A 25,216-nucleotide genomic window follows, 5' to 3' on the forward strand; every position below is an offset into this window, starting at 1 on the left:
AGTCTTTCGAAATCTTAGACATCCGTGAGGGTGAACTCTGAGTAACACTTGCCACCTATCAGCTAATAGGAGACGCAGGCCAATGGTGAAAGTATGCCAATGGCCGAATTGAGCATACGTAGAAGGCATTTTCTCATGCCTTTCAGGAGAAATACTTTTTTCCTACCACAAGGAACCGTCTAAAGAGAGAATTTGAAGAGCTTGAGCAATTTGATTTTACAGTGGCAGAGTTTGAGGCCACCTTTACTAGCCTATCTCATTTTGCACTTGATCTTGTAGCGACTGAAGAGCGTTAGTGTCTAGAGTTTAAGAAAAGGTTAAGGCTGGGGATTTTGATGAAAGTGATGGGGAACATGATCCGAGATTATGATAAATTAGTGGAGTCCGTCGCACATATAGAAGTAATGTTGGAGGCCAAAGAAAAGAGGCAACAACTTAAGAGACAAGGGTTTTTCAAAGTCTCGGGGGGACATTAGATCACCTAAGAAGTCGAGGGGCTCTTCTTCTTTTTAGTCACCGCCACTATATCGTGTCATCGATTCATATGCTAGGAAAGAGTACGAATAGTACGGGACAAAGAGAAATTACTTGTTATTTGTGTGATGAGCAAAGGCATAAATATGTTGCATGTCTAAGAAGGGGTAGCCAACAACGTCACACTTCGATTCATTCTTAAAACTAGACACAGGAAAGAAGTCAATCACCCATCTGTTATTAGTCTGACCAATTTGGTCATATAAAGAGGTCTTGTCCACAGATTGTTGAGACAACCAGTGCTTCAGGGTTTCGTTCGGTGGGAGGTTTTCAGTCAAGACAAAATCAGAGGCAGACTCATCAATCAGTTCAATATAGATAGGCATCTAGAGCAATACATGCGGCCATTTCTGCACAAACAGTGCAACAGGCCTACAATTAGAGGGGTAATCATAGTGACCAGAGAGACCTCAAGGGCGAGTCTATGTTATTACCGCATCCATACAGTTGCCTGGGCCATCAGTATCTACAATACTTGGGCCAATGTGTTAATAGATACAGGAGCATCTGACTCATTCATAGCATCTGCATTTGCATCCATGTTGGGGTTAGAGATTAAATAAATAGAGTCTTCGCTTATGGTAGAGTCACCAATTGGAGGTAAGGTTGTCTTAAATCGGGGATGTCGTGGGTGTGTGATTGAAGTCACTGATCGTCAACTTCCTTTCAATTTGGTGTTATTAGATATGTCAGGTTTTGATGTAATCCTCGGTATAGACTAGTTATCCTCCTACCGTGCCATCATAGATTGCTATCGTAGGAGACTTATTGTGTGCACGTTAGGTGGAGATTATTTTTATTTTTTGGAACATAGGACTGATAGATTTTTACCGCCCTTATATGACTCTCATGGTCGAAGCAAATTTAGTTCTCTTCTTGCAACTTTCATGAATGATGAGAATGATAGAGTCCAAGGGGTATTTCCTAGAGTAATTCGTGAGTATCCTATTGTAGACGTCCCCGAACGCCCCGGGAGGAACGAGCTCCCGTTCTGTTCATTTGGGGTCACTACAGTTCAGGACTCTCAAATTGTCACGGTTCTAAGTCTGAACCAAAGAGTCCAAATCTGGCAAATCGTTTTGAGAAAAACAGATTTTTGAAAGAAGTGTCAAATATGGATTGCTTTACCAGATACAGAGTCGCCACCTAAATGTTTTTTAATGGGAAATTTAGGAAACCCTGACTCGGTGCCAAAGGCCACGTGTCCGTCATCACCAAAGTTGCCTCGGCTCGGGAACTTGGGTACGATTGGGGAAGGTCACTTCATGAGCACCCCCGCTCGCCCAATCAAAGATCGGCCTCTACTAACCATGATATCTAGTTTTGAAAACTTTGTGTGTTCTTATTCCGGTTATTAGCCTAGTTTTACTATGTGATGCGCACAGCATATAAGTATAGACCGGGTCGCTAGAATTGGAACAAAACATTTCATGTTTGTTTTTTGAAAGATGGTTTGCTACCCGCAGGTAGGCTTAAAATGCAGATTTTGCCACCCTCGGGTTGGCTTAGAAAAGATGGTTTTGCCACTATCTAGTGGGCTTAAAACAAACAGTTGATGAATTGTTCCAATCCAAATAGCCCAGCCTTCACCCACAGGCATTCAAGCAGTTATATCACATAAGCAAATAGCCTCATGGTAAGCATGCTATTCATGGCAGTCACTCACACGCATGCAAGGATGCTAAAGCAAAAAAACTCACCGAGTACTCCAAGCCAAAACAGAAACTACATTAGAAATCCATGCATGACCCTAATTATACAGAAATGCCTAATGCAACACATGCAAAATGCAACTATAGCAGGCTCGGCTATTCTAAACATGGCATATGAAATGCAACGGCTAACAAGTACTCAACTTGGAAATTGAAATACAATGCAGTTAGTATGATGCGCCGAGCCCGGTGCATGCAAAACAGATGAATGATGCAAACATGCTGTCATACTGTATGCTAATTGAAACATACCCTAATCTAACCATCATAAGCAGGTAAATAAAAGGGAAGAAAGACGTGGGGTTGGAAGACATACATCACACTCACCCACACTTATTACAATTATGCCCTCGCACAGAGGGTCCAAATAAATATACAGTCCCGAATAAAAGAATATTACAGTCCAAATAATACAGTCCAAATAATGTACAAATTCCTAATTAATTAACAAATTAACTAAGAAAATAAATAAACTGGCATGCAAGCCAGGGACTGCCTTGACTCCACTCCGGATGATGAATGATGCATGCTCGGGTTGCCTTTGCGCGGAAATCCATGACGATACCCCAATTAGCCTCTGTTTACACCTTTTCTTGAAATGCGCGCCAAGCTCCAAAAAGTTGCTGATTCTTCCTTTTGCTGCAACAGAGAGCAGGAAAGGGGCATGGCAATGTATTTTCACAGATATATGCATGCCTCAATCCTCGTGCCACCAATCACGCATATTGATGCATGATGGCTGAGGAGTCGAAATGTGCAACTCAATATAGAATGAATGCACGTGTAAACACAACAAGAACCTAACTCCATCATGGATGATCCGGAGTGTCGGTGACTTGGAATTGAGACACGTTCCGTCACTCGGAGTACGAAACGCACCTCGTTTCTCATGCCCGGGCTAAATCCTATCCCGAACACGATGCAATATGCATGATATGCATGAAATGCAACTAAGATACAATCCTAACATACACAATGTCATGGAATGGCATACACGTTACACGAGGTAATACATAACCGAGCATGCACAATGCTATGGATGAAATGGCATACGTAATGCAATAATGGGCTTACACCAACATGAGAGAGCCTCAGCTACACTCACATAGGAGGCCATCAGATGAAAACAAGACAACTCGAAATGCGTGCACGCGTGCACGCAAACCGAGGACCGACCCTCAGGCACTGAAATGCCACTCTAATGAGACATGGAAAAGACATATAATATGATATGAAAACATGCAAAAATCAGTAGCAAAATGAGGGGGAAAACAGCCCCGAACAAGGCGAAATGACACCCGATGCATGGAACGAGTCCCGAAACATGAATTTTGGCGCATGAAATGGCCTATAGCTATGCATAATTTGTACATGAGATGAAAAGACAGAAGCAAGGCAGCCCCTAGAAAAGCACTTTTACAGTTCAAAACATGGCCAAATAGTAAGCACAAATATGGCAAAACTAGCATGCAAAAATGGCCCTAAACATGAGGTAAAGAAGCAACTCACAGCTGCCGACCCCAAACAGATTAGGGGCCTTCTACAATATTGAAAAGGGGCCAAAAATATGATATTTTACAGTTGATGGCCAAGCCTAAATCAGTACACAAGTATGCTCAAAATGCCATGCAAGATAGGGCCCAAAAGAGGTCAAAACACGAAGTATACAAAACATTCATCAAACAGCCAAAGACCCTTAATGAAACATGAATATGGGGTCAAAATAAGACTGTTTTCAGTTCTGTAAAATGACCAAAAACAGAAGCATAATAGGCTAATAGATCATGCAAAAATGGGGACCAAAGAGGGATATAATGACAAGTGGCACATGGAGGTCCCAAACAGTGATGAGCCCTCTTCAATGTTGAAGAGGGGCTCAAAATAAGCTCACTTACAGTTTACATCATGCTCCAAAACAGATCACACATAGGCTAAAAATACTATGCAAGACAACGGTATATGAGAAGGATAATGAAGCAAGTGCAAGATAGGGACATCAAATGCCAAAATTCCCTTAATGAAACATGAAATGGAGCTCAAATAAATGGTACTTTCAGTTTTGGTCGGAGCTCAAAACAACAAGCAAAATAGCTAAAAAAATGTTGCAAAATTAGGCTCAAAAAGAGGGAATTGGTACTTACCCTTGGAGACAAGTCTTTAGCAACTCTTGGCTTGAGTTTGCAGCACCTCTAAGCTCTGAAGAACACCCTCAAACTGCTGGAGTGGAGGATGGAAGGGTAGGGCTTGGTGGTGTAGTATAAAATGGTGTAGGGTTTGAAGAATGGAAGCTTGGAAATGGAGAGGGAGAGAGATATAATGCAAAGGGCTTGAAGGGAATTTTTCTAACCCTTTTTTTAGAGCTGGCCAGCCAAGTATATCCACCAAAGAGGGGGAGAAATGGAGGGAAAAAGTGGGGGGAAAATGGATCAAGTTTCCCCCCCAAAAGGTTGTCCCCCGGATACAGGTTTTTGGGGGGAAAAAAGGTCAGTTCTGAACTAAGCAGGGGGCAAGGATCAAGGCCGGCCAGTTATCTCAGCTGCAGGTGGCCGGCCGGCCACCTCTTATGGCCGGCCGGCCAAGGGTCAAAAAGGTCAAGTTGAATTAGTGGCCGGCGACTTCACATTGGTGTCCTCCCAGGTGCCCTTAACACAACCCTGTGGTTCAAAATTGTCAACTGTAAAACAGGAGAGAGAATAGGCCACTTTTAGTAGGGGTTCAAAAGGGTCAAGCAACATTAGTGGCCGGCCACCAACTTTTAGGGTCCTCCCATGTGTGTACATCACAAATATGTGGTTAAAAGTTCAAGAAAATGGCCCAAGGGTGTTCAACATTGGCTTGGAAGTGAGAAAAACGGGCGTCGGAGGGCGCCGGAGGATATATAACTGGTTGCTGAAATAATTACTGGCCTCCCACCCTTCTACGGCCTTCCTGGTGATGAAACAGAGGTACCTGCCAAAAATGAACGAAAACCGATGCAAAATGAATGTTCGAGGGCCAGAACGCGCAGTTTGGGGCCCCGAAAACTGCCTGTTAAGCACCGAAAGTGGCATTCGACCACGAAGTGGGTCTCTCGGGCCTCAATGTCCCTCAAAAGGGAGAAAATAAGGTGCATGCCAAAAATCGGAGCAATAGGAGATGGTTAAGTGGTCCCGAACCGAGGCACACGGCCTGACGGCTCCGAAAATCGGGAACCGGGCTCTGAAATGGGAAAAATGGTCTACAGCCACAAAATGTAGCCCACGGCCACTGAGAGATGGTCTACGGGACCTCTCCCTCCCCTCAGGAAAAGAAACAGAGAAAACCGAGTCTGGTTCGCAAACCGAGGCAAGGCACAGAAGAGGGTTCGGAAGTCCGGAGGCAGGGCTCGCAGCCGAGACTCTGAAACTTCTGAACGAGCACGTTATGCAATATCACCAAGCACTCAATCGGTGACGTCTGAGTCTTAAGGTCTGTCAAAAATGGGGTGTCTACACCTATGTCTTGCCGGAGGACCTCACCGAATTACTACCTTACCATGAGGTCAAGTTTTCTATAGACTTGGTGCCTGACATAGCACCCATCTCCATATCACCCTATAGATTTGTGCCAGCAGAATTGCTCGTTCTAAAGGAGCAATTGCAGGAGTTACTAAACAAAGGTTTTATACAAACTAGTACCTCACTGTGGGGAGCACCAACTCTCTTTGCCAAGAAGAAGGACAGTTCATTGTGGTTATGTGTCGATTACCACAAGTTGAACAGGGTTACAATTAAGAACAAATATATGTTACCTAAAATAGATGACCTATTAAATCAACTCAAGGATTTTCGATGTTTCTCAAAGATAGATATATGATCAAGTTATCATCAGTTGTAGGTGAAGGAGGAGGACATGCCAAAAACGGCCTTTCGTACACGATATGGCCACTATGTGTTTCTTGTAATGCCTTTTGGATTGACGAATGCCCCAACTACTTTTATGGACTTCATGAATCAAGTCTTTCGCAAATATCTCCATAAATTTGTAGTAGTCTTTGTAGATGACATCCTTATCTACTTACCTTCTAAGGAGGAGTATAAGGAACACCTCTGAGAGGGTGATTTATGATCCGGTGGTGGGTCGAGGTATCGACCGAGCAAGTTGAGAGCCCAGCAGTGCATTGGGCCGAGATGATCGACTGTTCACCTAGAGATGGGCTACCAGAATTTGGGCCGGGCAGAGTACGGGCTGAGTGTCACCCCGGACCGGACAGAAACTGCTCGGTAAGGCAGTGCTCGGTCGGACCAGGGTGCCCGGTCCGAATATGGCCAAAGCCGGATTGACCGAGTGACCGGCGGCCAGGAAGGCATGGACAACCGAGGAAGTTGAGTGGCCGGTGCCCGGAAAGGCGTGGTCGGCCGAGGAGACTGTATGGTCGGCAGGAAGGCCGATCAAAGTAAGTATCCGGGCTAGGCTCGGCCGGGATGCCGCTTAGCCCGGTCCTCCGTTTGTTTATCCGGTTAGGCGCTTAAGGTATGAAGCATGGTACGACCGAGGTAGGGCAGCTCGGCTGCCGAGCTCCAGCTGTGCTGACAGGCAGTTGAGAGCAGGTGATGAATGGCATGGTTTATGCTGACAGATGGGATAGCAGAGCCACGTGTCAGGAGATGACAGGGAGTGGATATGGGGCTCAGAAGGTATATAAGCATGTCTGTGCCCCCCATACGCGACACACGAACATCTCTGTAAGAAAATCCTTACACTCAAACACTCTCTCCCTTCTCTCTATTCCCTCTAAGGTGTGTGCTAATTTGACCGTCGGAGGGTGTTTCCGGCCACACACCGCCGGGTAGCTCACCGTTATTTGCTCGTAGGTGATCGGACATCGACGGAACTAGGAAGAAAGGAATACGGGCACGCCAGAATATTTGCTCCCCGTACAACCTCTATATTGTTTTACAATTGCTTAGGGAGCATCAATTATATACCAAGTATGAGAAGTGTGAATTTTGACTTTCCGAGGTGAAGTTCTTGGGCCATGTAGTTTCTGGAGACGGGGTCACAATGGATTTTTCAAAAATAGAGTCCGTGCAAAATTGGGAATGACTAAAGAATACCTTTGAAATTCGTAACTTTTTGGGCCTCACCGGCTATTATAGACGGCTTATGAGGGATTTTTTTACTCTAGCTTCCTCGTTGACTAGGTTAACTAGAAAAGGCGTGAAATTCGTTTGGAGTGAGGCACGCGAGAAATCTTTCCTAGAATTGAAATCTAGGCTGACTACCGCACCGATCTTGATTATTCCGGAGAGAGAGTTGGGTTACACTATCTATTGTAATGTTTCTAGAGAAGGTTTAGGAGTGTGTTTTGATGCAAGAAGGTAAGGTTGTGGCATATAGGTCTCATTAGTTGAAAACTTATGAGAGGAACTACCCAACTCATGACCTATAGTTAGCAACAATCATCTTTGCTTTAAAACTTTGGAGGCACTACCTATATAGAGACAAATTTGAAGTGTTTTTTGGATCACAAAATCCTTAAATATCTATTCTCCCAAAAAGATTTGAACCTACGTTAGAGGAGGTGGATGGAGTTTATGAAAGATTACGACTTTGAATTGTATTATCATCTAGGAAAAGTCAATGTAGTGGCAGATGCCTTAAGTAAAAAATCTGTAAATGCCATTGCTAGTCTGGCCATCAGAGAGTATGAGATATTGGGTGATCTGGGTGAGTTTGACTTGCATCTTGGCGAGTCTCCTGAGCATGCCACCTTGTTTATAGTCCTTGCACAGCCAACACTTGTCACACAAGTTATAGAAGCTCAACAGGGTGATCCAGAAGTAGAGGTAATCCAAAGAAAGATCTCCCAAGGAAAAGAAGATAAGGGGTTGAAGGTACATTCCGATTTGAGTGTTCAATTTTTAGAACATCTCTTTGTACTAGAATCCTGTAGGGATGAAGTTTTATGGAAATTCCATCATTCATGCCTTGTGGTACTTCTAGAAGGCACAAGAATGTATCATGACCTTAGTTATCAATTTTGGTAGAAGGGTATAAAGCAGAACGTAGTGTTATTTGTGTCTAAGTGTCTAACTTGCCAACAAGTCAAAGCAGAATATCAAAAGCCAGCTGGGTTATTACAATCCTTACCTATAGCCGAGTGGAAGTGGGAGCACATCACTATAGACTTTGTCTCGGGCCCTCCTAGAACACAAAGGGGTAATGATGCAATTCAGGTTGTCGTGGATCAACTAAGTAAGTTGGCTCATTTTCTAGCTATGTACATGGGGGATTTGGTTGAGTCCTTAGCTGAGCTTTACGTTAGAGAGATTGTCAAACTTCACGGGGTTTCGGTGAGCATTGTCTTAGATAGAGGGCAATGTTTTATTGCACAATTGTGGTAGAGTTTGCAAAATGTTATGGGTACTCAACTGACCTTTAGTACTGGTTATCACCCTTAAATTGACAATCTGAACACACCATCCAGATCTTGGAAGATATGTTGAGGGGTGGTGTGTTAGATTTTAAGGGTTCTTGGGAGAGGCATTTGCGTCTAGCGGAGTTTGCCTACAATAATAGTTATTAGGCTAGCATCAGGATGACACCTTTTGAAGCCTTGTATGGGCATCCATGTAGATCACTTGTGTATTGAACCGAGGTAGGGGATTCACCCATGCTTGGACCCCAATTAGTCCATGAAACCACCAAGAAAGTGGCTCTTATTCGGAAAAGCTTGATCACGGCTTAAAGCCGATAGAAGAGTTATGCAGACTGGAGAAGAAGACATTTGTCTTTCGAAGTATGAGATCATGTGCTTTTGAAACTATCAATTTGGGCGAAGTGAAAAACTATCACCTAGGTTCATTGGCACTTTTGATATTATAGAACGGGTGGGGGAAGTAGCTTATCGTCTTGCCTTACCACCACAACTCTCCAGGGTACAAGATGTATTTCATATTTCCATGCTTCGTAAGTATGAACCCGATCATTTTCATGTTTTGGATTGGACAAGTCTAGAAGTAGATGAAAATGGCACCTATGAAGACCAATAAAGATCTTGGATTCTAGAGAGCAAGTTTTGAGAGGTAAAGTTACTCCCTTAGTGAAAGTGTTATGGCACTACCACGGCGTGGAAGAAGCTACTTGGGAGCGAGAAGCTGAGATCCATGAGAAATATCCAGATTTGTTTGATTATGTGTAATTTCGATAATTTGTTATTTTCCTGAGTATTATGTATTTTGACTTGTGGAGGGGATGTGATGAAAAAGTGTTATTTTCATAAAAGCTTGAACTTTTCATCTCAAGTATATGAATTATGATTTGATTTTGTTCTTCCTTGATGAAATTATGCATGTTGAGATGGTTGTTAATATGATTTTAGTCTTCCTTAGGATTGTTGGTATCGTTTTTAGCAAGAATTATGAAATTTCGGGGACGAAATTCAATAAGGATGGTAGAATGTAACAACCTATGTTGAGTGACTGCTCGAGCGGTCAATTGGTCACTCGAGCAAATAAGCAGAGGTCCCAATAGCTTGCCTGTTTATAGGTGAAACCGCTCAAGCGATATAATGGCCGCTCGAGCATAGATATCAAGCTTCCAGTTGTTTCACTATAACATTGCAAAACTTTTGAAACCTTGCGTTTACCGCTCGAACGGTAGATAGTTCGCAGATAGTTCACTTGAGTAGTCTGCTTGTATTGTGTGCATCGCTCAAGATGGAAAGTTCGTTCAAGCAGTCTGTTCAGGACAACAATTTTAAATTTTGATCTAAACACTTTTTGGGCTCACTTTTTCATACTCCTTTCTCTAACATCCATTTTCGAAAACCTTTGCTCCTAAACGCTAGATTGCATCTATCTTTAACTAGAATCCATCATTGCTCATTCATTAAAGTTGCTAATCTCATCAAGAGCTACATTCTTAACCGATCGCATTGTTTTGGAAGTTCATTCCTTGGGTCTTCACCTCTTCTCTCATAACTTTTGAGGTAGAAATATCATTACCCTTGTATATCTATATTTTGGTTTAAATGTGTGTTAATCTTATGGTATGGATGTATGATTTGAAATGGGTGATATATATATAGACATTAATGGTGATAGTGAGTTTTGCCTAATTGATGAAAGATTTGATTATTTACTAATGAAAGATAATGTAAAAAGCATGAATAAAGAAAAATAAAAGAATGGAAGGAAAAGCCCTAATTTTCTTGTGAAACCATACTTGTTGTTCATAGGTCTTGGTTGGTAGTTGAAGAGGAATTAGTGGGTAGATTGGAGATGTATTGAAATCCCTTCTATTTTGATAAAGATTGAGTTTTTGATGATTTACTCATTATGTGATATGGTATTACCCACGCAGGAAAATTGAGGTACCTACTTACCCAGTCGTGTGAGGACAACAAATGTGGGAATGTTTTTTAAGGTGTCCATGTGCCTGATCATGTGAGGACGACAAATGTGGAAGAGTTGAGGTGCCCACTAGCCATTCGTGTAAGGACGGAGAAATGTGGAATCAAGTAAAAGGTTTTACATTGTACTATGAACTTGGGAAATTAGTGTTCATGGGTAAAGGTCATGGTCATGCATGTTTTAAATCAAATATTTATATACCTGGTTAAATATGCTCTCTACTAGACAATTACTCATTTCTATCTAACAACTTTTAGGACTTAGAGAGCAACAACTACCACTATGAAATAGAAGTAGTCCAACCTTTTGTTTTTGCTAAGGTCATGATGTATATGGAATATGATACTTCCAATGTTCTTACTTTCTTTTGGAGTTAAAAGTCCCTTTGTTCTTTTGAAATTTTGATCTAGAAACTTATAAGCCATGAGGTACTTGTCATAATTTTCTCTAACTTTTCGGACAGTAAGGATTCTCATGTAATATGTAACTCTTAATCTATAGTTCAATGAGAAAAAGAACTTTTGAGATTGATTTTGTAGTTGTCATGGTATATGGTGCATATATATAACGCCATGTTAGAATTATTTTGTTTTAAATTATTTGGAATTACAAAGTAAAAGATAAGTAAACATAAAAACGGCAAATCGTTATTTACCCATTTATGTTTCCTTCGAAACTAGAAACAAGTGAAATTCAAATGGAGCACAAATAATGCGACCCCAATGTAAAAGAGTGATAACTTAATGCTGTGTTTGGTTGGGGGATTTGGGAAAGGATTTGAAAAGAAAAAGGAAAAAGGTGTATAAAATTAGGTGAAATGTATTTTATTCACATTTCACCTAACTTTTCTCTTTCGTTTTTCAAATCTCTCCTCAAATCCTCCAACTAAACACAACGTAAAGAAAGTTTGGAAATTGAAACTAGAAATTCACAGATTGTAGATTGACAAGCTGCGATATAAAGCTACTATTTGATGCATGAACTTTGCAGTTTTGTTTATTAAATTTCTGTTGCTCATGTTTTTTTTTTCTTTTTTTACAATCTGAAAGCACGTGAAGTTTTAATTGGAACACGTTGGATGTCATCCAATTTGTAGCAAACAAATTAAGGGTTAAACTTACACTTGTTACGTTAAAATCAATACGTTGAAATAAATTAAATTTATTTGGTTGAGTTTTCAAAATCTGTATTCTGTTTTATTTTTTCAAAAAAAGAAAAAAACTAAAATATATTTTGGTAAAAAAAATAAAAATTTTGGAAGGGAAAAATAATTTTTAAAATTTGAAAAAAAAAATTGTTGTTTTCTTGTCAAATCAATTTTTACTTTAAAAAAACAAAAAATAAAAAATCTTAAAACTCAACCAAACATGATAAGGATTCTTTTGCTTAAAAGTTGAGTTAAAAGGACTTATTCTTTACTTGATATGGCATCTAATTCTATTTTTGGAGAAATCACAATCCAGTGTATTTATAAAAAATAAAAAAATCAATTCAATGGTATATCTTACAAATCTTAATAATTAAATTCATAAACTTTTCTATTAATCTGTAAATATTTTATGATAGAAACACTAGGTGTAATTTCCCCTTCTATTTTCCTGCTAATGACATATTTTATTTGTTTATAAGGATGGAATTTTTATTGTCTAAACTTTGCTTTGTTATATTTCAAATTTATATATGTTATTATAAATAACTCGATAGAATGAATAGACGACTCAATACACGATATTCCTACCGAAATAGATTTTTAGAATAGCAAGATTTTTTTTTTTCTTTTTTCTGAACAGCTAGGGTAGCAAGATATGCACAAACTTCTCTCCATTTTTGGAGAGTCTATTTCCGTTAAACTTACAAATACAAAAAAAAAAAAAAGAAGAAAAATCATGTTTAGAATTTAGCTTGGAAATAATATAAATAAACAAAAGCCATAATACAGTTCAATACATGTTTTGTTAGAAGTAAATAATAAAAGAGTACTGATGCAAAACTATAAAAATAAAATTTTAATATAAGCTTTAGCGATGTGACAAAGTAGCAAAAAACAAAACAGAAATACAAGTCAAAACATTACATCACATGGTGGGAGATTCATCATTGGAGCTCTCTCCAGAGCTCTTCCTCTAGAGCTCCGAAACATTTTCCATAATAAAGAGAGAGAGAGAGAGAGAGAATATAGGTTCCAAATCCTTTTCATTCTATGAATAAAGTGGATCTCTCTTCTTTTTAATGGTTAATAGCTGCAAAAGATGTCCACGTTATTGAATTTTTATTTTAATAAAAAAACAATTAGGAGAAATTTTAAACTTAAAATGACATAATAATTATGGAGTGTTGATTTTTGAATGTTTTGGGAAGATGGTTAAAATTTGTCTTTTTGGCTTCTCTTTCAAAAAAAAAAAATATGTAAAAAAATATGAGAGATGATGTGACTCAAAATGAGTTAAAAGCTGAAAAATGACTTTTAATCTTTTATATTTTGGATGATATGTTGCAACATTATAAAATGAAATAGAAATTTGTGGACAATCTATAAAATAAATGAGGATTAAAATTATATAAAATTGACGTGTGACCTTATTTGTTTGGATGGACTACGTAAGGGGGAATTGCAATTTAATGAACTGTTAATCTTGGGTTTATGGACCTATTTGGTTGGACAAGGTGAGTATTCTATGTTTGTTTTGTCGTAAGATTAAATATCTAAACATAACTATTCTAGTAAATCTCATATTTGCTTAAAACATTATAAAAAATGATACGTGTTCAAAAGACCATTTAATCTTTTTAAATTGTTTATCAAATAATGGCAATGGCAAATCTCACTTTTAAAATTTATTTTATTTTTTGGGTGAGACTTATAACATGTTTCAAAATCTACTAAATATTTTTGTTTTTAATCAGCCTAAAGAAATATTTTTGTTAATCTGGGGAAAAAATTGCTTTGTGAAAAATGAAATGAGGAAACAAATATTAAATATTTGGGGCTAAATTTGTCCATTTACCAACTAATCCAAAGGAGAAATTGTTAAACCCTTTTATATTCGACCACACAAAATATGATAATCTCACATCACATACGATGGATTAATAGTTTGATTAGACTACTTAGTCCGACCTTCACTTTTTAAATAAAACAATAGATTAGTTGAGATATTGAATATGGAGTCCAGTTTTATATTTTAATCCCCTCAAACAAACATTCTCTTAAAATACATATAAAGATATTTAAATAAATTGTATATTTTTCATTACACATATTTACACTCAAGATGTACGTTGTTCAGTCTTTTAACATGTGCATCAATGAAACGCATTAACAAAAGGAATTTAATAATTAACTAGCAATAATATGAGCCTAAAGAAAAAGGGGAATGGAGAATCAATGTAGTGGGTATCACACAAGACAAAAAGACTTCGACAAAAAGAAAATGAAAAAAAAAGGAAAGAAAGAAAGTAAGGTTTATTTATTTGAATTTTATTTAAGATAGGTAAAAAGAAAGTAAGGTTAGTTGCTAATACTACAACGAATAATAAAAATTTGAGACAATAAAGGGCCTAAAAATATAGTAGTAGTATGTATATTGGATTAACTTATCTTTTTCATTTTTTTTTTTAATGGACGATATACGTGAAAAAACTTGAAATTAAGGGTAAATTACAAAGGTATCCGCTAAGCTTTACTTAAAATATAAATTACTTTTATGATTTGAAAACTTACAAATATCCCATTGTCAAAATTTTTATTTATTATAATTAACTAAAAAAATAAAATTCTTAACTGCTGTCATATATAATAATAAAATTACATAAATTATTAATTGAAATAAAATTTTAACACCCTCAAAAACTATTAATTAATTTCATGTTTTACTAATAAAAGAGGTTATTTGTTATGAAATTAAAAACCTTAGGGGTGAGATGGAGTTTTCAGAACTACAGGGAATAATTTATATTTTAAACAAATCTCAAATGATGTATTTGTAATTTATCCTAAAATGAATGATTACTATCAAAATAAGGCCAATGATATGTTTCACAAGCCTAGACAATACTTCTCAAGTTCAAATATGGATTGGAGAGAATTCCTTCCCTTTATAATAAGGGTAAATTACACCTAGCTTTTTTGAGGTTTGTAAAAAATAAAATACATTTTTGACTTAATTATACTAACCTCACCTCTTTATTAAAGTTAAAATGACCGAAACTAGTGCACTCTATAGGTAAAGATTGAAATAAATAAAAATAAATATTTATTTTAATAGAAAGAGATGACACATCAATTTTCATTCATATGATTAATAAATTACTGATGAAAAAACATATAATTATTATGCAAACTAAAACTTGACAGAAGAGTGAGACCTGAATCTAAAATTTATAATTTAATAAATAAGATTCTTACTACTTAAATAATTCACAATATATAATAAATATTTTATTTTATTTTTATTTATTTAAATTATATACCCATCATATATACCAATTGTTAGTAATAATATATAGAAAAATGGTTGAGAATACTAAAAGTATTGTTTTAATAGCACCACTAATGATGTAATAGTGAATCCTATCCACCACTTTACTTTTCTTTTTTTTCACATTCCTAGTATATTAGTGTTATTAATAATTTTTTTAGTGATATAAATTATTGTAATATATATATACACACAAAACAAACAAACAAACAAACGTAAGAGAATCGATGAGAGGTGGTGTGGAAGTGTGATGATGGGTTGCGTTGGTTCGAACCAATCCAAACCATCATTGCGAATCTTCGGACGGCCGAGCCCACCATCATGAAATCCCTGAATTGCCCTTTTCGTCTACAGATATATATACCTCACTTGCACATCCCATCACTAACCTTATTAAATGTAATAAGACAAATGTTGAAGGAAAATGGTAAGTCAATAATATTAATCAGTATTTTTGTTTTAATTTTTTGAATTTAATTTTTTAGGAATTAATTTTTTTTTTGTGTTTTTTTTATTGAATATTTTTAAAATTTTGAGTATTTTTTTTCTACTTTTTTATATGCACCTAACTTAGATATATCCAAAAAATAAAATATTTGTAAAAAAATATTTTAAAAAATCAATAAATATATAAAATACAAAAAAATATACTGAATTCTCATATTTGTTTTTATATTTTTGGTATTTAGTAAATTTTTATAGATTTTTTTCACAAATATTATACTATTTAAGTGTATTTATGTTAGGTGTATCTAAAAATTTAAAAAAAAAATAACTTAGAATATTAAAAAAAAATCAGTGAAAAAAAAAGTAAAATAAAAAAATTTAATTTTCTAAAAAGTGAATCCTAAAAATAGGAACCCAACAAATATTACTAGCTAATAAAAAAAACTACAAATAATGAATACTTCTTATTTTTTACTAATTCAATCATAGATGGATAAAGATTGTCTAATATTATTTTTTTATAATGATCTTGATGTATTTTTTTTTATCACAATAAAAATACATTAACAAAAGTACATAATTTAACTGTTAAAATTTATAAATTTAAGACTGAAGTAAAATAATATCAAAATACCATGTGTTTTTTTTTTTTTAAATTCACATACCTTAAAAAGAATGTTTTGTTTCAAATTTAAACTTAAACCATTAGATTTTCAAATCAAAGATTATTGCGGATTTTTAAAAGTAATGTCAGAGATTCTAAAAATTTTATTAAAAATTCTATTAAATGTCTCGTATAAATATGGAACCCACACAATGTGAGTTTCATATCATGCAAGACATGTGATAAAATTTTTAATAAAATTTTTAGAATTTCTAACATTTTTGGATTCCTAATCTGCCATGTAGTCCTATTGCAATGTAAGATTCTCATTATTTAGCTACATTGTATATCACCATTATATTTAACGCATTTTTTGGATTCCAATGTATCCCACACCTTTGGCCCAAAATATTCACACTAATTAAATCATGCCTCAAATTTTTTATTTTTGGATATTTTTAAATTAGTCCCCATAATTTTGGTTTAATTTTCAATGAGATCTTCTCAAACTTAAATTTTTAATTTAAGCCGTCCAACTTTTCTCTATATTCACTCTTTAAAATTTTTATTTAAGCCCTCAAACTTTAATAATTAATTCAATGTCTCTAGTCTATTAATAGATGTGGGATGTAGTTTCAATTAATTTAATGTTAAATAAGACTTAAAATAAGAAAATGATAGTTTTAAATTTGAGAAGAAAAAATATGCAGAGTAAAAATTACTAACAATTTTATGTAAAATAATACATCTTGTAAGACAAAATAAATAATTTCACATAAAACTGTTCATAATTTTTTTTCTTCATATTTTTCTCATTTATTAACAATTTTTAGTGTAAACCCTAAAAAAAGCTCAATCTAAAAGCACTTGATACAAAATGATAGTTATTTTTTTCCTATATTCAACAAATGGATTGGGCTATGTTGATTTAATTATGAAAACTAGGGGGCTTAAATAGAAAATTTTGAGGATTACACTAAAAAAAGGTCACATTGAAAATTAAAACAAAGTTGAACGACTTTTTTTTTTCCGTAGAAATAAGAACTTCAATTAATAAGATAAAATAGTAAATAATAATTCATACAACAAACCAACAAACTAAAATTATGGTTACAAGTAGAAATGGAAATCAAAATAAAGAGAAATATTTCCTAGTGCCTAACCATTATCGTAAGGAAAGTGGGTATCTCCGAAAGCCAGAATACAAAAAAATTTCGCAAAACGTGCCAACCTCTTAGCAAGATGAAGATGACAGGAGATTTTACAATAACAAAACTACATAGGGATGGGTCAGGATCATTTAAATAAGTATATTTTTTAAATTTTTATAAAATATAAGTTAAGTATAGATTAAATTTGAAGTGATGTGATAGAGCAGTGACGTGACTTATATGACTTAAATAAGATAATAACTTTTTAACTTTTTCACTTTTCTAAATTATTACAAATAAAGCCTGAGTAACAAAACATATATCAGAAATTCATAGCAGTAAGCTTGCTTCAACGTCCCTGCTTCAATGACTGAATTGAAAAAAATAAAACATAAAAACATTTGAGGTCCCATTGAAAATTAGATCAACATTAAATGGGGTGATTGACTATGAGTAATTGACAGCAAAAAGTTCTTGATTGAGTGAGGCTCTGTTTGGCAAGGAGGTTTTGAGTTATTTTAGTCACAAAAGATAAAATAAGTTATTTTAATCACAGCAAACAAAATATCATATCGAATTCATAATCATTACACTTTTTTTTTACAAAAAAAAAAAGTCAAAAAAACTAAAAAGTCAAAAAATCTTTCACAAACTAAACTTTTTAACCCAAATTAAAATAGCTAAAAAAGTTAAAAAATTAAAAGTCAACTCACTTTTCAAATGGAGACTCAATAAGGTGGCTGTAATTTTTTTATTATAATTTAACTTACTGAATTATTTAATATTTTATCCTATGAAATAAAAATAAAAATAAAAAATTATCATTAAAATAAAGGAAATAGAAAATCCATGACCCAAAAAATGGACATAAGAATAAAATCCTTGCTTAGATGGTCATGATCATAGTAAAGAACATTAAAATCCTTGCCTATATCGGCCGCCTTCCATGCTTACACATGCATGATTGTTGCGGCAGACAGACAGATAGAGAGAGCGAGAGAGAGAGACAGAGAGAGAGAGAGAGAGAGAGCGCAATGCATGTTTCCCTAACACCCTCCCCCCTTTTACTCTCTCTCATCTCAACTCTGTTTTTCTCTCCTACTTTTTCCACTATATATTGACTTCCCCATTGTTCGCTCTGTCCCTCACTTCTCTCCAACTCTCTCTCTCTCTTTTTCTTTTTTACTGCTCAGAACTTCTTCTTACACATCGACACACCCAAAGCTTCCTCGGCCAAACCTCCTCCTCCTAACCAACCTTTCAAAAGGTGATCTTTTTTGAATCTCTCTCTCTCTCTCTCTCTCTCTCTCTCTTAGAATTAAGTGCTTCTTTCAAGTTTCTTCTTTGCTTTGTTTCACTGACAAAGGTGTTAGATGGGTACACTTTTTTTTTTGTTGAAATTTTAACTTTTTGTTGGTTGCCTCTGTTTTCCATCTCACCCAATTCTTCACCAAATGCTTATATGTTTTGCATACATTCCCATACATGCATATATGTTCTCTCTCTCTCTCTCTCTCTCTCTCTCTCTCTGATGTGGCTCTGGAATGCTTCTTTCACAGTCTTGGATTCTCCAACATTTGATTTTTACTTTCTTTTTTGAATGATTTTCTTCCTCTTTCTCTGTCTTTGATTTCCGTTACTTTCGGTTCATTGCCTTGTAGAAAAAGAAAAATTCTTCTCATATATATGCAAGTCAAGAATATATGTAAGCAGATATAGATATACAACATGCCAGTATGTGTGAATACATTGATTTGCAGATTGTGTTGTTTAGTATCTTTATTCCTGACTTGTGAGGTCAGCAAATACAAACATTATTTAAATGAGTGTAGATTTGGATTTAATGTTATTCTATTCCTTTTTGGTTTCTTTATTTATCAAACAACTCTCCTCTGTTTTTTTCCACTCATTCATCAACATCCTACTCTGTTTTCTTCCCATTCTTCACTTCATTTCTGGTTAGTAACAATCACAGCAATTCCTCATTTTGTCAAGGAAAATTAGGAATCAAAATTTTACAATTTTGCTTTGAACCTTTTGACAGTTGATTATGGTTGGCTCTGCTCACATTCTGTTTTGTATTTTGATTTTGTGGGTATACCCTTTTTCATTTATGCTTTGTTTGGTTGGGAGATTTGTGGGGAAATTTGAAAAGAGAAAGGAAAAGGTATGTGAAATTATGTGAAATATAAGTATATTTTTTTTCAGATTTCCTCTATCTTTTTCAATTCCCTTTCCAAATCCCTCCTCAAATCCATCTTCAAATCCCTCAACCAAACACAGCATTAATAAAACATGGGTTCCTTCATGTAAATCTACATGTTATTTAAAAAAAAAAAATTGATTTTTTTCTGCATTATTTTTTTTACAAAATTCCATTTATTTTTTATTATCTTATATGCATATGACTTTATTTGTGAGATTTTTCGATTTCGAATCTTTCACTTTAATGCATGGTCAATCATACCATACGGTAAGAATCTATCATGATCATACAACACAACTGGAAGTGCATTTAGACATAATGATGTAGATATCGTTTTTTTTTTTTTTTTTTTCCATTTTGGATTTGTTTTTGCTCTGTAGTTCTGTTTTCAAAATTCTTAAATCTCAATTTATTATTAATCATACAATGTATCGAGAATCTCCAGTTATGACCAAATATCTGACAACGAAATTTGAGAATAGAGAATTTTGTGCATTTTTTGTTCTTTGTTATGGCCATATGGGTTTTTTGAGTTTTCCAAGTACAATTACTGGATGGTCTGTCTTTGTTTTATAATTTTGTTGGCAATGAAAAATGTAATCTAACATACATTTTTTTATTTAATTAAATTTTTTTTTTTGTTCTGTTATGTTTTGTTTTGGGTTTCAGGGCTATTACAGCAGTGTTGAAAAAAGTTAGTGTTCACAGTGATGGAAAGGCTGAACTCAGAGCTGTACTTGCAGAACTGTTACATAATGCAAGAGAATGAGAGGCTTAGGAAGAAAGCCCAACTTCTCAACCAAGAAAATCAAACATTGCTTTCTGAGCTCAAGCAGAAACTTTCCAACAAGCCAAACAAGCACCCAAAATCCAGTGGTGGCCCAAACTCAATTCCTGACCTCAACCTTTGCTCCACCTCCAACCCAAAGCCCTCCAAATCCAGCAAACCCTGAGCAGCAAGTGAACCCAAAACACAACATCATGGACCCACCTAGAATTCCCCTCTTTTTTTTTTTGTGTGTGTAAAACCATAGGTGTCAGTTATATATGTAGGTCAATAGTAGCCATCTATCAATCTGGTTTTACATTTTAGATATATATATTTCCATCTATTTTAGTATCATGTCATCCTTTTGGGGGCTTAAAATGTTGTATCTCTGAACTACAAAAGTGTGTTAGCTTATCAACTAGAAAAAGGAGTATAATATTTTTAGCTTATCTCATTTATACTGAATGTGGCTTATACTGACTCAAATTTAAATTTACACTATGCAATCAAATTTTGAACATTTTTTTGTCTCCACACACCAAAAAAATAATAATAATAATAATAATAATAATATGAACATTTTTGTTGTATGCATGGCACTAATCATAATTATGAATGGGATCATGGTCAGCATCAATATAGTTCATATTCAAAATAAGCTTTTGGGTGTGCTTGAGAATGGTGGAATGCAATCAATCTCTAAACTGTTCAGTTAATTTTGCTAGAAATTTTCTGAAATACCTTGCGTTGTATAAATCTCCCAAACACAGTTGCAATTCTCAGAAGAAACAAATTAAAGCCACAATTGAAGGAAGGAAATAACACTCACTGCAAAGTGTATCATCTTAACTCTTTCCATATGCAATTGACGGGAAAAATTATGGGAGATTCGGTCAAAATTCTTTCGCAATAAAATTTTAATGCATTAAAAATAAGCATAAAAAGTTTTTCTTAAAAAATTTAACATATATCATTATTATCAAAATATTATACTTTAAAATAATATAACTTTTGATGTAAATGTTGATTTTTAATAAAATAAGTATTTTTAAAATTTTCCCATCAAGATCTATCAAATAGGATCTACGTTGACTGAAATTTTTTTAAAAAAATATATTACCGTCGAAATTGATGTAAATAGTAACATCTATCTTACAATAACATGTTACTTATTTTGGTAATATTGTCCAAGAAAAAAAAAAGATATTTTACTTTATTCTTATTCAATTATGTGTTTTTTTCTTAGGGGCTTATGAAGCAAAATAAATTGAGCTGTCATTTTCATTAAATAATGATCTGATGGAGAGGTTTTAGCTAAATTTTTAAAAAATTAATGGCAAAAGAAAGTCAACCTTTCGACACAAAAAATTGAAGAATTTGGTTGTCAATAGCACGATGCAATCTTATGATCTCACATTAGTTAATAATAGATTTTATGACATAAATATAAGATTTTTGGACACTCTGTCTTTGCAAGTTAATGTTTAAAGATGAGTTCTACCCCAATAATTTGTATCATAGTAGTCGAATCATCAAAAGAGAATGAATAACTAACAGGTCAGTGTCACTATTTTGTACCCAAGGATAGACCTAGAGAAATAACCCCTTACGATTGAAAAAAAAATTCCTTTTAGGGTCCCCTCGATTAAAAATCCTTTTACACAGATTCGACTTTTGTAAGTTTTGAAAAAAATTCAAGTCATCACTCTCTGTAGGTTTCAAAAAATTTAAGTGGCCATCCCTTTATGTTTATGAAACATGTAATCAAAGTATAAAATTAAAAAATTTAGACAATGTATAACAAAAAAATCATTTATCTTAATTAGTGACTGTTAGAAATATTAGCATACAAAGAAGAAAAGGTGTAGGAAATGTGAACAAGTTAATTAATCACATTCATTCATTGAGAAAAATATTGTTCAAAATCATAACGTAGATTTTATTATAAATGCTTTTGATGATATTAAAGAGTATCACAACTCAAAATGTCTTATTTTGATGAATAAATTGTCTTATAGTTATGTACGAGTACGAAATAATTCTTCTCGTATGATCCTGTTGATCAAGTTTGCACTGCTCCAAACAACGTTGCTTTGCCACCTGAAAACAAAAACGTGAGCTAACCGGCGGGTGTGTGTCGGAAACCCCTCCGATGCCTAAGTCAGCAACTAGACAATAGACAATAAGCTCTGTGTATTCTAGAGTAAGAATTGTGATACCTGTACAAAGGTCTGGTCATGAGCTTTTATAGACTTTACTTTGGCACAATCCTAGTAGGATTCCAACTCTCCCTATGAGAGTCCTCCTAGGAATCACACACCCTACTCACTACCAACCAAGTGAGATGGTTTTGCACAATCCTAGTAGAACTCTACTCTCCTTAGCAGAGTCCTCTTAGGAGTCATACTCCTACTCACTACCAACCAAGTGAGATGGTTTGCACAATCCCAGTAGGACTCTAACTCTCCTTAGCAGAGTCCTACTAGGAGTCTCATCACTGCAAGCCAAGTGAGATGGCTGAACCCTTTACCTCGGTTATACATTTCTGACCAAACTGCCTTGGTGCGCGCCCTATCTTCCTCTACCCGGATGTGTTAGTGCACTCTCTTCATTAGGGCTTCCATAGTAAGGGGCGGCATCATTGTCATTGAATCCCTCAACGCAGTTCACGATATTCTGTTTCAGTCAATTTTACACCATTAAATAGATACTGCTCGTCTTCTATATCATCTCTGAGCTCCTTCAGTTTCTTCAAATACTCTTGCCTTGAAACTTTCCTTATAGCTCTAATGCCATCTTTCTCCAAAGCATTAGATCTCTGAACAGCTTCTTCTTCCTCCCTCTGTGTTAATTTTGGCTCAGCTAGCTTCCTTGTTGCTGCTGCATCCCGCTCTTTGGTCACGCAATTGTTCTTCCTCCGACTCAGAACCATCATCATCATCATCCTGAGAAGTCCGCCTTTTAACTCGTCTTTCTTCTTCACTGCTCTTCTTTTTCTTCAAATCTTTCTTCTCTGTCTTCGTCTTCTTCGACTTTCTCTGCTTCGAATCCTCCTCCTCTGTCTCCGACTTCTTTTTCTCCCTTTTGCCTTTTATCTGGCTCTTCATAGACTCTATGTCAGTCGTCATTCTTCTTATTACTTCGTCTTGCTCCCTTACGCAATCTTCAAGAACCTGAGGATCCATCTTCTACATCTGTCTATCAGGGCTTTGAGAGCGGTGTGGACTTGAGCCCTGTTTTTCTTTTGCTTCTCTCTGCAGATTCCTTCGCTGGGGATCTAATTCTGCCATGGGTGGGATAGAAGGTAAACCTTCGCGCCTCCTACCCCCTTCCGGTGTTTGCCCATTAATAGCAAATTGCAGCAAGTCTTCATTGTGCGCCATTGCTTTCAACTAGAGAGGAAAACTTGATCAAGAGGTTTTGCTCTTTATGAAATTCCCACAGACGGCGCCAATTGTACGAGCACGAAATAATTCTTCTCGTATCATCCTGTTGATCAAGTTTGTACTCCTCCAAACAACGTTGCTTTGCTACCTAAAAACACAAACCTGAGCTAATCGGTGGGTGTGTGCCGGAAACCCCTCCAATGCCTAAGTCAGCAACTAGACAATAAACAATAAACTCTGTGTATTCTAGAGTAAGAATTGTAATACCTGTACAAGGGTCTGGTCATGAGCTTTTATAGACTTTACTTTGGCACAATCCTAGTAGGATTCTAACTCTCCCTATAAGAGTCTTCCTAGGAATCACACACCCTACTCACTACCAACCAAGTGAAATGGTTTTGCACAATCCTAGTAGGACTCTACTCTCCTTAGCAGTGTCTTCCTAAGAGTCATACTCCTACTCAGTACCAACCAAGTGAGATGGTTTGCACAATCCCAGTAGGACTCTAACTCTCCTTAGCAGAGTCCTACTAGGAGTCTCATCACTGCAAGCCAAGTGAGATGGCTGAACTCTTTACCTCAGTTATACATTTCTGACCGAACTGCCTTATCTCGGTCCTCTGCCATTCGGACTGTGTGATCGAAAGCCAATCTATCGAATGTCACCCTGCCGAGCTATACACAGCTCGGCTCTCGCCATTGATGTTACCTCCTTTACCTTGGCCGACATCTTTACCTCGGCTGACATTGCGGTCAACCAGGTTATTTCGGCTCGGTGATGCTTTAAGCACCATTGTCAGTCTTGACTCTGAGATGACGCCCTGCAGAGCTATCCTTTAGCTCGGTTCTCCCCCCACTGATACCTCGGTTTTGTCTGTTTAGACCGAGCTAACTGCTGCAGTCTTCGACTGAACTAACAAGGACGAGGTCCAACTTGCGAAGCCCAAACACCTCGGCCCATAGTTCGGCCCAAATCCGTAATATGAGATGTCTTCTTGGCCTAAGACCGAGCTACACCAACCCTTATCTTGGCCCATTGCGCGGCTCAGTTCCCAAAGAAGACTCTTCCTAACTCGGCCCAATTTGTTTACAAATTACTCTCTCAAGTTAGTATTTTTTGTATCTCAATAGCATAGAATCTGGCTTCATACATTGCCAGTGAAAATCTCTTCGAAATTTGATGAAATGGAATAACAACTTATTTCCGTACACGAACTTTAATCTCAAATTGCCTATTCAAAATCAAATAGAAAGATGTGAGGGCATTTTTTTATTTCCAAACTATTAACAGGTCGTCTTTTTTTATTGTAGAGCTTGCCATTTTTCAGCAAAGAAACTTAAATATGACCTCTGAACCTCCTTACACAATATGGATTTCTTAACTTACTATCTATACAATAGGGATTTCTTAATTTACTATATCTATGTCAATACTATTGTATATGTCAATGTTAACATGATACACGGTCTTTAATAAATACACAAAAATAATTTAAAATTAAATAGTAAAAATATTAAGTATATATTATAATGATTTTAAATCAAGTAATTCTA

At 35.7% G+C, this 25,216-nt stretch overlaps 1 long non-coding RNA gene across 1 annotated transcript; it reads left to right on the top strand.

Annotated features, from left to right (window-relative positions):
* Window positions 1-18,255: 18,255 nt before the first annotated feature.
* Window positions 18,256-20,730, top strand: LOC114276736 (uncharacterized). The gene is made up of 2 exons (XR_003634353.2): window positions 18,256-18,568; window positions 20,177-20,730. It is a non-coding gene; the product is annotated as an uncharacterized LOC114276736 (long non-coding RNA).
* Window positions 20,731-25,216: the final 4,486 nt, after the last annotated feature.

Source organism: Camellia sinensis, chromosome 10, assembly GCF_055761805.1.
Source record: "Camellia sinensis isolate YWXY chromosome 10, ASM5576180v1, whole genome shotgun sequence".
Classification (NCBI taxonomy): Eukaryota; Viridiplantae; Streptophyta; class Magnoliopsida; order Ericales; family Theaceae; genus Camellia; species Camellia sinensis.